The following is a 16,838-nucleotide window of genomic DNA, read 5'->3' on the forward strand; positions in this document are numbered from 1 at the left end:
AATAATAGGCACAAGTGAGCCCATGGAAATGTCGCTGAAATTTTCCATGTGGAAAAAATAAACCCGTGGAACGACACTGCTATAACTTTCAGTGCCAGTGACAAATCCCAATTCCAGACAGTCCGGGCACCTGCGGCATTGGTCCTTAGCCCAATCGTGGACGGCTTTCGGCTCACGAAAGTACTCATGGACGGCGGAAGTGGACTAAACTTGATCTATGAAGAAACACTCAGTAAGATGGAAATGGACAAAAGTCGCATCGAGCAGAGCAGCACAACCTTCAGGGGAATCATCCCTAGTCGGGAGGCATGGTGTGCGGGAAAAATCACACTCGATGTGGTATTCGGCACCCCGGACAATTACAGGTCCGAAGAAATCACATTCCAAGTGGCTCCTTTCAGCAGCGGATACCACGGCCTTTTAGGGCGGGACGCATTCACAAGTTTTCAAGCTATAGCCCATTACGGATACATGAAACTTAAAATGCCCAGACCCAATGGAATCATCACTCTAACCAGTGACCCGGACGTCGCACTCCATGCCAAAAATAAAACTGCAGCACTAGCCCTGGAGGCATTATCTGAAGTCCTAGCGGCCGAAGAACTAACAACGCTACACGCCACAGTGGACAGGGATGATGTGATACTCGACAAACGACCCAAGTCCACATCATTTAAACCCACAGACGAGATAGTTAAATTCCAGGTCCATCCAACGGACCCCACGAAGATAGCTTCCATTGGGACATAGTTGTGCCCCACAATGGATGCCGCACTACGTGAATTCCTATGCGAGAATTGGGACATTTTTGCCTGGCATCCTTCAGACATGCCGGGCATCCCACGCGAGCTGGCCGAACACAGCCTCAACATACTGAAAGGATACAAGCCAGTCAAACAGACTCTTAGGCGCTTCTCAGAGCCTAAACGGCAAGCCATGGGAGAAGAGCTAGCCAAGCTGCTTGAGGCCGGATTCATCAGAGATATCAAGCATCCGGATTGGCTGGCAAATCTGGTAATGGTACCGAAGAAGGACAAATCCTGGCGCCTATGCGTCGACTTCAAAGACCTCAACAAGGCTTGCACCAAGGATCCCTTTCCCCTCCCTCGCATTGACCAAATCATCAACGCCACCGCAGGACACGACTCACTATGTTTCCTCGACGCATACTCCGGATACCATCAAATAAAGATGGCAGAGTCCGACCAAGCGGCAACGGCCTTCATAACGCCATATGGTCCTTTCTGCTTCAACACTATGCCTTTTGGGCTTAAAAATGCCGGCGCAACCTATCAACGCATGATTCAAACATGCCTGGAAAAGCAAATCGGCAAAACAGTGGAGGCATATGTGGATGACGTGGTCATAAAAACAAGACACGTCGAAACTCTAATAGACGACTTGAGGCTTACGTTTGATAACCTCCGAACATACGACATCAAGCTAAACCCGGAAAAATGTGTTTTCGGCGTACCCTCCGGGAAGTTGCTCGGATTCATCGTTTCCAATAGAGGAATTGAAGAAAACCCGGCAAAAATCCGAGCTCTATCGCAGTTGGCCATCCCAACAGACCTCAAGCATATCCAGAAACTAGCTGGATGTGTGGCTACCTTAAGCCGCTTTATCTCCCGATTAGGAGAAAAGGCACTACCTCTTTACCGCCTTATTCGACGCACCGAACACTTCGTGTGGACGGATGCAGCCGCGGCCGGACTGGATGAAATAAAGACCTTATTGGCCAGCAATCCAGTCCTAACAGCGCCAAATATTGGTGAACCTATGCTATTGTACATAGCCGCAACACATCAAGTTGTAAGCGCAGTGCTCGTCGTCGAACGAGAAGCAGACGGATACAAATTCCCGCTCCAAAAGCCGGTATATTACGTGTCCACGGTCCTCACCCCATGCAAATCCCGATACCCACACTACCAAAAGATAGCATACGCGGTCGTCATGGCATCCCAGAAGCTACGAGACTACTTCCAGGAGTGTTCAATTACGATGGCCTCTGTCGGAGGACAATTCGGCGTCGACCCCGCATTGGCCTCCTCTCTCGAAGCCGGTTCTGGAATCCGGCTGGTGGAGGCGTGATCAGCCGGGTCTTCGGACATAGTCCGACAACACCTCTTTCTGCTAGGACATACATGACGCTGTTACATTTCAAACATAGTAATCACAGAGCAGGTTTTTGCCATACCTCTGTAACGACGTTTCGGCCCTGACCGCCTTCCTCTTTAGCCTGCCCAATCCGGACGCCCCTTGCCGACGAGCCCCCAGGGGCTCGGCGCCGTGTTCCGATGGTCGTTGTCGGTGTCAAAACCGGCGGATCTCGGGTAGGGGGTCCCGATCTATGCGTCTTAGGCTGATGGTAACAGGAAGCAAGGGACACAATGTTTACCTAGGTTCGGGCCCTCTCGATGGAGGTAAAACCCTACTTCCTGCTTGATTAATATTGAAGATATGAGTAGTACAAGGGTAGATTTACCACGAGATCGTCGAGGCTAAATCCTAAGAGCTAGCCTATGATGGTATGATTGTGATTGTGATCGGCCTTCTAAGGACCATCCTCTCCGGTTTATATTGACACCGGAGAGGGCTAGGGTTTACATGGAGTTGGTTACAAGGAAGGAAATCTAATATCCGGATCGCCAAGCTTGTCTTCCACGCAAAGGAGAGTCCCATCCGGACACGGGCCGAAGTCTCGAGTCTTGTATCTTCACGCTTCGATAGTTCGGACAATGTATATTGTCCGGCTGTCCGGATACCCCCTAATCCAGGACTCCCTCAGTCATCTCTACAAAAATACGATATTTGGGGCGTAAGGCCTAGTATCAGAAAGGAGTCCTCTTCGGAGATAAGGTTTCGGCTTTGCTTACACGTGATGCCGGTAACAGTCCGGGATAGTCGGCGACAATAGCCACCGAGGCGCCATCGCAGCTGGCCTGATAAAATGTCCCGTTGACAGGCTCCACAGTAATATCCGGATCTTCCTCGAGTCTGGAATCGAAGGACCTTCCGGGGTCCTCTGGCTGCGGGGAGGGGCTGTTGAATCCTTCTATGGCCCTCCTTAGTTCCTGCTTAGAAATATTGAGGTAAATGATCATGACGAAGGATGCCAGAAGGAATGGAGTGGAGGGAAATAGTGACGACTTACCCAGCTTGGGGGATTGTACATGGAAAATCCATCCCGCGGTTTAATATGAAGGAATTCTTCTTCTTCCCCTTTGTATAAATAGGACAGTATCCTTGCTAGAGGAGTGGCGGAGTCCGGACCTTTACGACAGTGGGTGGCATCGTCTTCCCCGTTGTAATGCCACATGGGCTTCCCCCAATATTACAGCGGTTGCACTCCTCCATTATGCATATCGCCATAACTTCGACTATTGTCAGTCCTAATTTGGCCAGTATCTTTATCCTGCTCATCAGGAAGTGTACTTCTCTGGTATCCTCCTCTTGGGGGCCCTGAGGGCGCCAACTTTGGCGTGCCTTCGGCGGAGCGTTACTGAACTCAGCGAGACCCGTCCGAACTGGATCCGGAAGGGGAACGTCATCAATTTAAAACCACTCTGAGGGCCAGCTTTCAGGTGCCTTCTTGGGAGTGCTGGACAGGTATCCGGTCTCGGCGACGCGCCATGCTTCGGCTCCACCCACCTGACATATGAATTCCCCCTGGTTGCGAGGAACGAGGCAGAACAACTTCTTCCATAACCTGAAGTGAGCCTCGCAGCCCAGAAATAGTTCACAAAGGGCAACATATCCTACTATGTGTAGCACGGAGGCGGGGGTGAAGTTGTGTAGCTGGAGGCCACAGAACTCCAGGAGCCCGCGAAGGAACGGGTGGATTGGAAACCCGACGCCTCTTAGCAGATGTGGGATGAAGCATATTCGCTCCCTCGGGGATGGGTTAGGAGATCTCTCCGCTTGCTCCCCGCCATTATAGGTGGCTAGTCCAGCTCAGACGGGGACCATGAACGCCGGTGGAAGAAACCCTTGGGTCTGCAACTCTATCAAACGGCTTTGAGGGACTGAACACTCTTCCCAGTCACCTGGCTTGGAGCGAAGAGAACGGGAAGAAGAGCTGCGGTGACCAACCATGTTGGAATGGTTTCTTCCAGAGCGCTCTGTTGGATGCTTGCTCAAGGGAAGGAGGTGAGGTTTGGATCTGAGGATCCCCGTCCCTTCATATAGATGGTTTGCCTACGGGGCCGGGGGGGGGGGGGGGTGAGGGAGTCCTGGATTAGGGGGTATCTGGACAGCCGGACTGTGTACAACGTCTGGACTAGTGAAGCGTGAAGATACAAGCCTCAAGACTTCGGCCCATGTCCAGATGGGACTCTCCTTGGCGTGGAAGGCAAGCTTGGCGATCCGGATATTGTGTTTCCTTCCTTGTAACCGACTCCATGTAAACTCTAGCCCTCTCCGATGTCTATATAAACCAGAGAGGTTGGTCCTTAGGAGGCCGATCACAATTACAATCATACCATCATAGGCTAGCTCTTAGGGTTTAGCCTCTACGATCTCGTGGTAGATCTACTCTTGTAGTACCCATATGTTCAATATTAATCAAGCAGGAAGTAGGATTTTACCTCCATCGAGAGGGCCCGAACCTGGGTAAACATCTGTGTCCCTTGCTTCCTATTACCATCAGCCTAGACGCACAGATCGGGACCCCTACCCGAGATCCGCCGGTTTTGACACCGACATTGGTGCTTTCACTGAGAGTTCCTATGTGTCGTCGCTGTAGGGATCGATGGCCCCTTCAATCATCGTCAACGACACGGTCCAGGGTGAGACTTTCCTCCCCGGATAGATTTTCGTGTTCGGCGGCATCGCACTGCAGGCCAATTCGCTTGGCCATCTAGAGCAGATCGACAGCTACACCTCTGGCCACCAGATCAGGTTCGGAAACCTGAACTACATGGCTGACCTTCGCGGAGACTTTATCTTCGATGGATTCGGGCCTGCGCCAGGAGCACCGGACAGTCACGACGGGCATGGCTTTGTCCTGCTGTCGAACAACACTCAGGATATTACCCCTGCAGTAGCCCCGGACTCAAATCCGGAGCGGGCTGCGTCGCCTAAAGATGGAGGGCTAGACTCCGTCCCACAGGCTGCACACTCATCGGTGGTGGAGCCGAACACGGGTCTCACCTCTGTGATGGCCTGTGACTTTGGACCCCCGGATTTGTATCCGTTTGTTGGTTCCAGTCCACGCACTCTCAAGCCAATCGAGCCAGGTTGGGCTCCGATAATGGAGTTCACTGCTGCGGATATCTTCCAGCACTCGCCCTTTGGTGACATGCTGAACTCGTTAAAAACTCTCTCTTTGACAGAAAATTCCAGGCCAAACTATGTCCGGCTGGAGTGGGAAGCAGGCGACGAGGAAATTCGTTACCCACCACCACCCACTTAATAGCCACGGTTGATGATTGAACCGACGTGCTTGACTTCGACTCCGAAGGCATCGACGGTATGGACGACGATGCATGAGAAGATTTAGAATCTATGGGGTGCCGGACTTCCGCCACGGCACACGATATATACATGGTTGATACACCCAAGAAGGATGACGATGATAATCCGGAAGATAAAACACCCGGGTAAAAGCCAAAACGGCGGCGCAGACGCCGCTCAAAGTCCAGCAAAAATAAAAATAGTGATAAAAGCGCAAGAAGGATTGACATACCATTAAACCCTGAAGGCAATAACGACAACATGGACCCAGCGATGGAGCAGGACGGGCCAGGTTATGCCAAACCGAGTTCGGAGCAAAAACCCGATCACAATGAACCGGAGGGACGAGCTCATGAAACCGCCCCAGGACAGGAACACAGTCCGGAGAACGACGCATTCATCATTCTGGAAGAACGCGTGGAACGAGACAACCTCCATCGAAATCTTATGGCCACAACGAGAAGTCTAAAAAAGCAGAAGCAACGGCTCAAAGCCGCACAGGAAATGCTTAGTCGCAGATGGAATAAAGTGCTAGACACTGAAGAAAGATATGGTGACGATCGCCATACAAAAAGCTATCCAAAACGCAAACTACTGCCAGAATTCAACGACGAGGCCGTTCCACCAAAGAATAATACGACCAGGAGACCAGACGTACCGCTTCACAACCACAACAGAGTGGCTACTGACGCCGCACACGATCTACGTGAGCATCTGGATAAGAAAGCCGGTGCAGCCAGGTCCATCTACGGATCTAAAGGACACACCCCGGCGAGGGACTATGGTCACCCAAACGCTCATACAAGCCACATACCAGTTCGGAATAAACACCAGACACAACAACAGCCGACGGCATGCTACAACACGTCCAGATACAGAGGGGCTGCTCACCCCCTGTGCTTTACCGAAGAAGTACTGGACCATGAATTTCCATAGGGCTTTAAACCTGTGAACATAGACGCATACGACGGAACGACAGACCCAAGGGTCTGGATTGAGGACTTTATCCTGCATATACATATGGCTCGTGGGGATGACCTCCACGCCATCAAATACCTTCCCCTCAAACTAAAGGGACCAGCTCGACACTGGTTGAAAAGCCTCCCCGAAAATTCAATTGGGAGTTGGGAGGAACTCGAGGATGCTTTCAGAGCCAATTTTCAAGGGACTTATGTCCGGCCTCCGGATGCTGACGATTTAAGTCACATAATCCAACAGCTCGGAGAGTCTGCCCGCAAGCTTTGGAACATATTCCTCACTAAAAAGAATCAAATTGTCGATTGTCCGGATGCCGAAGCCTTAGCGGCATTCAAACACAGCATCCGCGGCGAGTGGCTCGCCAGACACCTCGGCCAAGAAAAACCAAGGACAATGGCAGCCCTAACAAGCCTTATGATCCGCTTTTGCGCGGGTGAAGACAGCTGGCTAGCTCGTAAAGGCACCAGCGACCCCAGCACATCCGAAATAAGGGATGGCAACGGGAAGCCACGGCGTATTAAAAACAAACGCAAAAACAAGGAAGAGAGCCCAGATAACACAATGGTCAACGCCAGATTTAGGGGCTCTCGACCCGATCAGCAAAAGAAACGATTTAAAGGCAGTAAAGAGGGACCGTCCGGTCTGAATAGTGTCCTGGACAGACTATGCCAAATTCATGGCACCCCTGACAAACCTGCAAACCACACACACAGAGAGTGTTGGGTCTTCAAGCAGGCCGACAAATTAAATGCCGAACACAAGGGAAGGGAAACACCAAGTGAAGACAAGGATGAACCTCGCCAGCCGAACACTGGGGGACAGAAAAAAATTCCCGCCAGAGGTTTAAACAGTGAACATGATCCACGCGACTCGTACATCCATGAGAAGGCACGAATGCGCACATAGAGACGCGCGCGATATAGAGCCCATCATACCCACACCTAACTACTGGATGTCTTATCCGATCACCTTCGATCGCTTGGACGGTCGAACTAGTATTCGGTGCGAAGGATCAGAGGCCTTGGTGCTTGACCCAATAATCGACGGACACCATCTCACCCACGTCCTCATGGATGGTGGCAGCCGACTCAATCTAATATATGAGGACACTGTCCGCAGGATGGGGATAGACCCATCTAGAATTAGTCAAAGCAACACCACCTTTGAAGGAGTGACACCAGGCGTTGAAGCCTACAGCAGGGGCTCCGTCATACTGGAGGTAACATTCGGCTCTCCAGGCAACTCCAGAAGCGAAGAACTACTCTTCATCATCGCACCCTTCCAAAGTGACTATCATGCATTGCTTGGAAGAATGGCCTTCGCCCGATTCAACGCATTGCCGCACTATGGCTACCTTACACTCAAGATGCCCGGTCCACGTGACGTCATCACCGTTAGCGGAATAACAGAACGCTCTTCATGCGCAGAGGAACATGCGACGACCCTAGCGGCCAGACTATAAGCGGCCTCCAATATAACAAAAAACATGACTGGTCGTTAAGACCACAAACACGGTTAGACGAGTTCGGTAGCCCAGATAAAATTGAACCAGGGCACCGTATATGTAATCCCATAGAGGACACCAGGGGCTATAAATATTTAATAAAGCCCCACACTTGGCTCAACTTTATTAGCAAGCCAACATCTTACACTTTTATTATCCATCGCATACTTAGGTTGTACTCTCCTACGAGTTCTCTTTTTCACAGACAATTTTCGCGCGATGCCCTTCCAGGATACGGCACAACGGAGACAAAGGCGTAGACATGCAGCAGGGCCCCGCTCAACAGGTTTCTTTTTAGATTAAGCCCCTGTGTAAACATTTTCTATTGCCTCTTGTTGTTTAACCATCCCATGGGTTCCATATCCACAGAGGATACTGTCGTTATTGGCATTTCGCCACGACAGACTTACGCACGTACCTGGAAACACATGGTTTATAATGAATAGGCATTCTTGAGCCCATCATCTGTTATAAAGTCCGAATACCTTCGGGAGTGTTCGGCGTCATGAGTTTGGCCTTATATGCATCAGCTCCGAATCATGTCTTTTATCAAATGTTGGGTTTGCCCGGCTCCTGGGTTTGCCGCCTTACGTTTCGTTATTATCGGCTAAGGTGGCCAAAGGAGAACTACTGCGATTGTGCCATGATTATTCCGGATGAGCACCTTAGTAGAGAAAGCCGAAAACTGACTGTCATGATACAGCGAGAGACTGATCAACCACTCGAAGACTTATCGGAATCTTTAGGATCCCTCCGCATTAACGAAGGACCGTTTTCCGGTCATGTACACACGCGCCTATATTCGGATGCAAGCGAAAGTACCAGGGACTACATAGTAGCCCCACCATTAGACTCCCATGGCTAAGCGAAAGTGTTACAGCTATATAGTCCGGTTGCCTAGTTCGATGTGCGATCACCTCTTTAATGGACCAAGATGTTGGATCAAGTGTGACTATGCATATTCTTTCTCGAACACCCCCGCATTATAGGGTTGGACTATTCTGTTACCGGTAACAGAATATTATTCTGTTACTATCCAGCCTATAAGGGAGCAATGTTGATTTTCTGAATTGAGAGAGAGAAAATAAGCCTACGCACCCACGACCCCCACCTCCGGCGACCCGCCATGCCCCCTGCCTCCCACCTCCGGCGACCCTCCGCGCCCCCCGCCTCCCGCCTCCTGCGACCCGCCGCGCCCCCCGCCTCCCACCTCCTGCGACCCGCCGCGCCCCCTGGCCTCCACCTCCGGCGACCCACCACGCCCCCTTCTCCCACCTCCGACGCCGGGCCACGCCCCCCAGCTCCCACCTCTGACGAGGCGCCACGGCCCTGCCTCCCACCTTCGGCGATGCGCCACGGCCCTGCCTCCCATCTCCGGCGACGCGCCGCCCCTGAACCCCGTCTCCTCTCTCGCGCCGCCCCCACTAGCCCCAGAACGCGGGCGTCCCTCCCACGGAGCCAAGCTCGCGCACCGCCGTCCCTCCCACCGCGCCGAGCTCGCACTCCATCGCCGCTGGTGCCCCCATCCTCGCGCCGTCCGTGACCCCTCCACTACACTCCTCTGCTGCAGGAACACGTCAGTTCGTGTGGAGCATAACAGTCCGTCAGTTTGATAGTTCGTCAGTTCGCCGATGGGATCCGCAGGTCAGCCCCTCATCTCCCACAAATTACACTTAAATCGTGTGCAAATTTGTAATCAGTTCGTGTGTATGTGTCAGTTCATCTCTGTTCTTGTCAGGTCGTGTTCATAAAATTGTTTTTTGGCTAATTTATTGTTATGTACAGTACATATGCATATTGTTGTGTAGTACTACATGTGTGCATTGATGCGTTCAAATCTCACTTTGATTCCTCCTGGTGGTTCAAGCGGCAGCAATGCTCGCTCCCCAATGGTTGCCCGCGCAATGAGGATACAGGGAGGCGACAGTGGTGGAGTCAGCAGCGTTCCATGGCCTTTGTCTTCCTCGTCGCATCTTTTCTTATAAACAGCGAGAAGAAAACGAGGCATAGGCTTCATGCTCTCCATCTCCTGGTAAAGGGAAGTTAAGCTCTACGGCCACTTGGATGTGGATGCTCACGCTCCTCCACTGGGTGAGCTCCCAGGGCACCACGGGGATTGATATTGTCATCTCTATCCCTCGGCCATGAGGGCCAAGAGGTTGCCTGCACCCTGCTGAGTGAAATGCCACTTCCGACCAGCACCTGGCCTGATGCCGTACGTAGACCGCCGTGCTTTTTAAGATTGCCTGTATGCCTGTACATGAAAAATCTCAACAATTCTGTTTCTTGTCTACATGATTTTGTGCTAGCTTATCACAAGTTCACGTTGCATGCTCAATGTAGTAGCTAGATGAAGAAAAGTTATTGTTCTGTAGCTTTGGTCTTACCATTGTGGTGCTTGTGTTATTGCGTGGGAAAATGAAAGAAAGGAGTATTTTTGCAAATCAATGAATGACAACAAAGTTTGCTGTTTCCCCACCCAATTTAGAGCTCCAAAAAAGTTCAGAGTTCAGAGTAGTTGTTTGGAGATGAACAATAAATAAGTATAATAAAACAAAAGAAAAATTTGTAAAAAGTACGACAAAGTTCACTATGTATTTCACCATCAGTACATAAAGAAATATTATATAAAATTCCCTGCTCACAGACTATATTTATAGCCTAATGGTTAGTGTCAAAATGTGTTGTTCTTGTTTCTTTATGGTTGCTTCTTTATTATATGAATATGAATGTGCTAGCTAGCTTAAGCTTAGCAATACCTTTTGGAGTCAATAGGTGTAGCTCAAATAATTCTTGGGCCATTTTGTCATAACAATAAGGCAGGACATGCTAACAAGATGATGAAACCATGTATATATAACTTGATGACTGTCCAAATTGAGAAAATCCTGAAATATTATATGTGCTCTCTTTGTATCAGTTCTTATGCTTGTGACAATTCTGCACTCATAATGTGCTCGGTAACTAGAAAAAAATACATAAGTTCGAAATATACTTACCATGTTTATTCAGTGTTTTTTCAGTGGTTATTGGTTTCCTCTTGAGCAGATGAACTACATTGTCACATTAAACTGCAGGGAGATGTTCCCTCAGTCCTCTCTCGACAAATCCAACAGTACAGGTTCTCCGGCGCGCCAAGTATTGCCGGCGGCGATGCCTGCATCATGGCCCATTGAGGAGATCATGCCCGTCAGTTGTAGGTTTTTCTGTTTGCACATTTATTTGTTTAGCTTTAAATTTTGTTGTTTTCCACATCTGATACTTGTGTTAATGCTTCTATGTGTGCACTTCTGATCCCATTGTGAGTAAAAAGACAAGTGAGATAAGTACTTATTTGGAAAGTTTGCAAGTTCAAACACAAAAACCTAGAAGTTCATTGAAAAAGTTTGGTGTGGTCTTCTCCACCACGAGCCCCAGCGTGGATCACCTGCAGCAGCCAAATCCCGGCGCGCCCAGCCACTGCTCGTGAACCCCGCGTCCATCAGCTCCACTCACCGGAGCCGTCAGCCCGCAGGAGTAGGGGTAGCAGGTTCACCCGACGTGCGACGCCTTCTTCCATCTCCAAAAATCTTGTTTATTGAGTTCAGTTCTTCATCGCATGTTTCACTAGCTAAAAAATGTATGGTGTTCTGAAATTGCTTGCGAACTACTAGCTGAAAAAATAATCCCTCTTCTAGTAAGTTCTGGTTAGAGTTCAGACTATACCAAATGTCTAAATTACATGGTGTGGTCTTCTGTTCTTTCCGTTCATTTCAAGTTAACTATAGCTGAACTTGTGTCGTGTTGATACTGAACTTGTGTTTTGGCTAATTCTAAACTGATGCGTATCCAACATTGGTGTTTAAACAATTTTTGGTCCATTGACTGTTTGAACTTGCAACCTTACTGCCTTGAACTATGGTCTAAAAAAACTGAACTCATGCAGGTACTTGGTGGTGCAGACTTGGTAGCGGTTATATTTTGGTTCGATTATATATCAACAACAGTGCAATGACTGAAAGATCATCAGTCCAAAATATATGCAGGCACCAAATTCTGCTACTGCTCCGACCACTCATGCCAAGAAAAGGGAGCACAATTCGCAAGGTTCAGAGCAATCTGTCATAGTTGATTCAGTGTCTAGGTCTAGTGGAATCCCCAAGGTGCGTGCAGATTTATGAAATTACTATGTACGGGGTGAGTTTTGTTTGTTGTGAGTAATGGACTAATGGTTATCTGCTGCTCCTTTTTGTCAAGAATTTGTAACGAGTTTCAGTTCTGATTTCACTCGCTCACAGTACCATTGTTCTTCATAGCACACCACCTGTTTGTGCAAATACCTATGAGAGGATACCATACAATGGAGATGAAAAGGTGTGTTCAAAATAATGTCAAACAACCTGCTCCTTTCAAACATTTTGGATAAGTGCAGAAATGAAAGTGTGCAAGTTCAAAAAAGCTAGTTCAATAAGGTATACAGAGAGCTTTTTTCAAATAAAAGTTTTCCTGCAATTATCATTTTTCGTGTGTGATCATTTCTCCACTTAGAGCAATTTTCATGTGTGATCTGTACTTTAGGTGCTAATATAAGAATTCGTGTCCTCAGGGAGTTCATGTGTTACTACCATAGGGGTTCAAAAACTACACAATGAAAAAGTTCGCCCCACAGTACGTTTAAACAAAGATACTCTAGAAATTTTATTGGAAAGAATACTTAACATGAGTGGCATGTTTGTTTTAGTGTGCCTAAAGAATGGCCCGATGACGCAAATGCATCCTTTCTTTACTGTTTCTCTTGCTTATTAAGAGCTGAATTGATAACTTATCTTGAACTGAATGTTGCTGCAGTTTGGGGATTTTATGTTATATGGCATTTGGGGATTTTGCAGCAGTTTGCCAATAAAGGTTTACACCTCTTCAGATTATGAAAAGCTAGTAAGTTCAGACTCTGGAAGGAGAGATCATCGTTTGTTAAGGTCTGGTGTTTAGTTGGTGGTTATGTGGTACCTACACCGTCACTTTTCATCAAGACCTCAAGAAGAGATATCATCTCAAGGTGAAAAAAAATATCCTTTTATTGCTCTCTTTCTTCTCTCACTCATTCATCTTATTATATGCACACAAAATTCATGTCATCTTGAATTTGTTACACTGGTGCGGGAGCAAAAAACAGATGCACAAGTTCATCTTCAGTGACACGCTCAGTTCAAATTCTAATTTTTAGTTAGTACAATTCTTATTTTATTAGTTCAGCGCTGATTTCTGACTTCCTCGGCCATCACCACCACCTCATGTAAGTTCGCTGCCGAGAACAAGCACGACCACCTACAGTCTCCGGTGGTCGCCTTGGCCACCCTCGGCCACGAGCTCGTCCACCATGGTTATTCGCACCCGTCCAAGTGGAGCACGGACATCAGTCCATGTAGAATTGAAGCCACCATCTTCAAAAGCAGAATAGTTGTGCTAGTTCAATTTTTTCAGTCCATATTATGTGTGCTATTCAGTACATCTAATGCCAAATCATATGTACAATTGCCTCATCTTCATATAACATTCAGGAATTCAATTTATAATGTTGTTTACTGTCCTATTTTTTTGGTACCAGTAACCTTCCTATATACATATGCAGCATCAGTTCAGCCGCTGTTATGGTAATAAGTACTCCCTCCGTCCCATAATACAAGACGTTTTTGGAGTTCAAATTGAACTGCAAAAACGTCTTACATTATGGGACAGAGGGAGTAGTTTAGTAACTAGAAAAACAACAAAAGGTTGGTTCACTTTTTTTCTCAGAAGCTTTTCCGGTTCACCTTGTATATGGTTTTTCAGTTGACCTTGTATATGCCTTCTCAGTTCATTGTACATGTTTCAAAAGGAGCTCCCTTGTTTCAGTAGATGTGGAGATTGGTAAAATCTAAAGTTCAACTTTTCTGATGGGGCACTTCATAAAGCAAAGAAAAAACCAAGCAGCAAAAAGTGAAGAAAAAGAAAAGAAAACCAAAGTGGTTCTGAGAAGAAAATGCCTACTATCGAGTAATACATTCTCTCGTTAGTCTATGGTTATTTGTTCATGAGAATGAAAAAAATAGTGGTACTATACATAGTACGTGAGCTGTTCATATAAAAAATGCCTCGGTTTGTGTAACATCAGTTCTAACTTTTATAGCTTGATAAATGATTAGAAATCAACCTGAATTCATTTTGATCCATTCTCTTGTGATTTTAGGCTGAACTCCAATACTTGCATCCGCCACCCTAACGCTGGCGTGTTCCCTCAGTCCTCTCTCGACAAATCCAACAGTACAGGTTCTCCGGTGCGCCAAGTATTGCCTGTGGCGATGCCTGCATCATGGCCAATTGAGGAGATCTTGTGTATTCCACATAGAAGAAATATTGTCAGTTCAAGAATAGAGAATTTCTGTACCAGACTTAATATTAGTTTGGTGCGTATTCTATCTTCAGTCCATGAAAAATCACAGAATAGTTGGTGCGTGTGTAGAAAAATCGTCGGTGCAAGTTTCAAAATTCTGTAACTTTAGATATATCACCTAAATAAGTAATGATTTGCAGCGAGTTTCTTCAAAATTCAGCAAAGTTTAGATATATCACCCTAATATCGTCAGTGCAAGTTTCAAAATTCTGTAAGTTTAGATATATCATCAAGAAAAATCGATGAGTCACCATCTGCTTTATATTCATGTTCTCTGTAGCACAAGTAGCAAATGGGATTGACTGGGAGTGATCCCTGAACCATTTTATTAAAGTCCATGGTTTCCAACAATGCTAATGCTACTAGAAAGGAGCTGGAGGTGATGAAGCCTCTTGGCTTCTCCAATTAGCATGTTTGGCCAGTCCTGAAGCTCCTCCTCAAGCTCTTCGATGATGACTGGGCGCCCATCCAGGACGAGAGCTACCGCATCCTTGTTGACACCATACTTGATGGCAAAAGCAATGAACCAATACCTACCACTACCCGTCATGTAAAAAATGCTACTTTCGTTTTTGTTAGCCTTCCTTAATTACCACTTGATGCTCACCTTTCCAATTGCAGTTTCTAAAAAAATTTAGAGCTTCAGTCCAACTATGTTGCTTCTGCGATTATCCATATGTAGAAAATCACACTAAAGATTGTTTTGTTCTCTGAACCTAAACACATTTGTTCTTTGAGCTAAAATGCATTTATTCTCTGAACATAAACAGGATGGCTCTTTGAACTTAAGTGTGTGTGTTCTATGTGTATCATGTGAGTGTTAGAGAACAATATGATGTATTTTGTTCTTGTAGAATAAAAATATGACTTATGCATTGCTTCTTGGCCCAGCTGAGAGAACCCTCATGTTAAAAGTATAAAGCAGTTTTGAAGCAATTCCTAGTGTCTTTTGAAGCATTCATGGTTAAAAAAGCAACGACAACCTCCTCCGTTTGAGTTGAGCATTGGTCATCGTCCAAGTTGAGGACTAGGTGCCGTCCAAGTTCAAAAAGGGTTGTATGCAAGTACAGAAGTTTGTTTTAATGAGAAAAATGTGGGGTTCTGACAATATTATGTATGATTCATTTGTTCAACCTTAGAACTTGGTGATATTCAGTATATTTTTATATGATGAAGACACACATGAAGTCCTGTGCAAATGGTTATCCCCCTAGTGCTTCCAAGATTCGTATTTTGTTTCTTTAAATGTGTTGTGCGCCTGTTTGATGAGGTAAAGCAAAGTAAAAAAGTGAAAATGTCACTAAATACACTTGGAAGTACAAATGTAAAAAATAAATAAGTTTTGATTCTCGTCAGGTAGGAAGTTTGGAGAAGAAAACATAAGTTTTTTTAAAAGAAGGGAATTGTAAAAATGTAAGTCCGTTCAACTACATAAACCATAAAGGTACGATGTGTGATGACACCGTCAGTAAGGATAAGGATGAGAAAGAAAACTAAAAACTAAAACTAAAAGAACATCGAGTGATTATTTTTTGAGAAGTACAAACTCTCTAGTACCATAAGTACCATAAATAAAAAATAAAAAATTGCATCAGTTCTAACTCAAGGGACATTAAATTTGCAAAAAAAAAATTATACCAGTAAAAGTTCGGAGGAAAAAAGAAACTTAATAAATGAAAAAATGACAAGTTCACAACTACAAAAGTTATACGTTCAAACATGACATCTCAGATAAGTTTGGGAGAAAGCTCAAATAAAAGAAAAGCCCACGGAAATTCAAATGGTAAAAGTTCAAGTCGCAAAACGCGAGAAGTCCAGAAACATCGTTGCAAAAAAAAGAGTTCAAAAAAGAAACACACAAAACATTTTCTTTTTGAAAAAATATCAATCAATTCAAGATATAAATCATGCAAGTCCGAGGACTATGATACCGTAAACCATTGAAAAATTACGAGGAAAACCGTATCCAAAAAAAAAGTAAAGTCTAATCTTCGAAAACACGATCAGTACAAACCCATACGGACATCCGTTCAAGTACTTTTTTCGGAACCATTCAAAATTACTCTGTGAAAAATACCTCCTCAGTACACACATACACATAGATCAGTACGAGTACTCTGTTTTTCTGACGTGAAAACAATACGAAGGGTCTCACCGTATTTCAAATTATTCTTCACTAGTTGCGAATTTGAGAAAATGTTCAACATGACTAAGTTTCACATTTTCAATGGCTTTGCGTAGACGTTAAACTGAAATCTTTGGCCTCTTCGAAAGTTTCGCATTTGACAATTCTTTGTGAAATTTCATGGATAAGCAAATAAGCAATCTGGCCCTTTCAAACAGTAAATGGATTTGGATTCGTGGACAACAATAATTTGATGGATGCAAATAAGCAATCTAGCCCTTTCTCTCAAAAAATATAAATCGGAAACTTGCTATATACACAATTAAGGAACAAACTGCCTCCTCTGTTTCTTCCCAAATTGGGAAGAA

General features: G+C 46.1%; 1 long non-coding RNA gene across 11 annotated transcripts; it reads left to right on the plus strand.

The window, feature by feature from the left end:
* The first annotated feature begins 9,069 nt into the window (after positions 1-9,069).
* LOC123161129 (uncharacterized) lies at positions 9,070-14,500 on the plus strand. 11 transcript variants are annotated; one of them, XR_006480559.1, is made up of 5 exons: positions 9,070-9,580; positions 9,804-10,151; positions 10,985-11,132; positions 11,862-12,971; positions 13,164-14,500. It is a non-coding gene; the product is annotated as an uncharacterized lncRNA (long non-coding RNA). The 11 variants fall into 11 exon arrangements; XR_006480555.1 differs by having other exon boundaries at positions 9,810-10,151; XR_006480551.1 differs by lacking the exons at positions 9,070-9,580; positions 9,804-10,151 and having other exon boundaries at positions 10,167-11,132; positions 13,164-13,948; positions 14,142-14,500.
* The last annotated feature ends 2,338 nt before the right edge of the window (positions 14,501-16,838 follow it).

The sequence above is a fragment of the Triticum aestivum genome, chromosome 7B (genome assembly GCF_018294505.1).
Source record: "Triticum aestivum cultivar Chinese Spring chromosome 7B, IWGSC CS RefSeq v2.1, whole genome shotgun sequence".
NCBI classification, from domain to species: Eukaryota; Viridiplantae; Streptophyta; class Magnoliopsida; order Poales; family Poaceae; genus Triticum; species Triticum aestivum.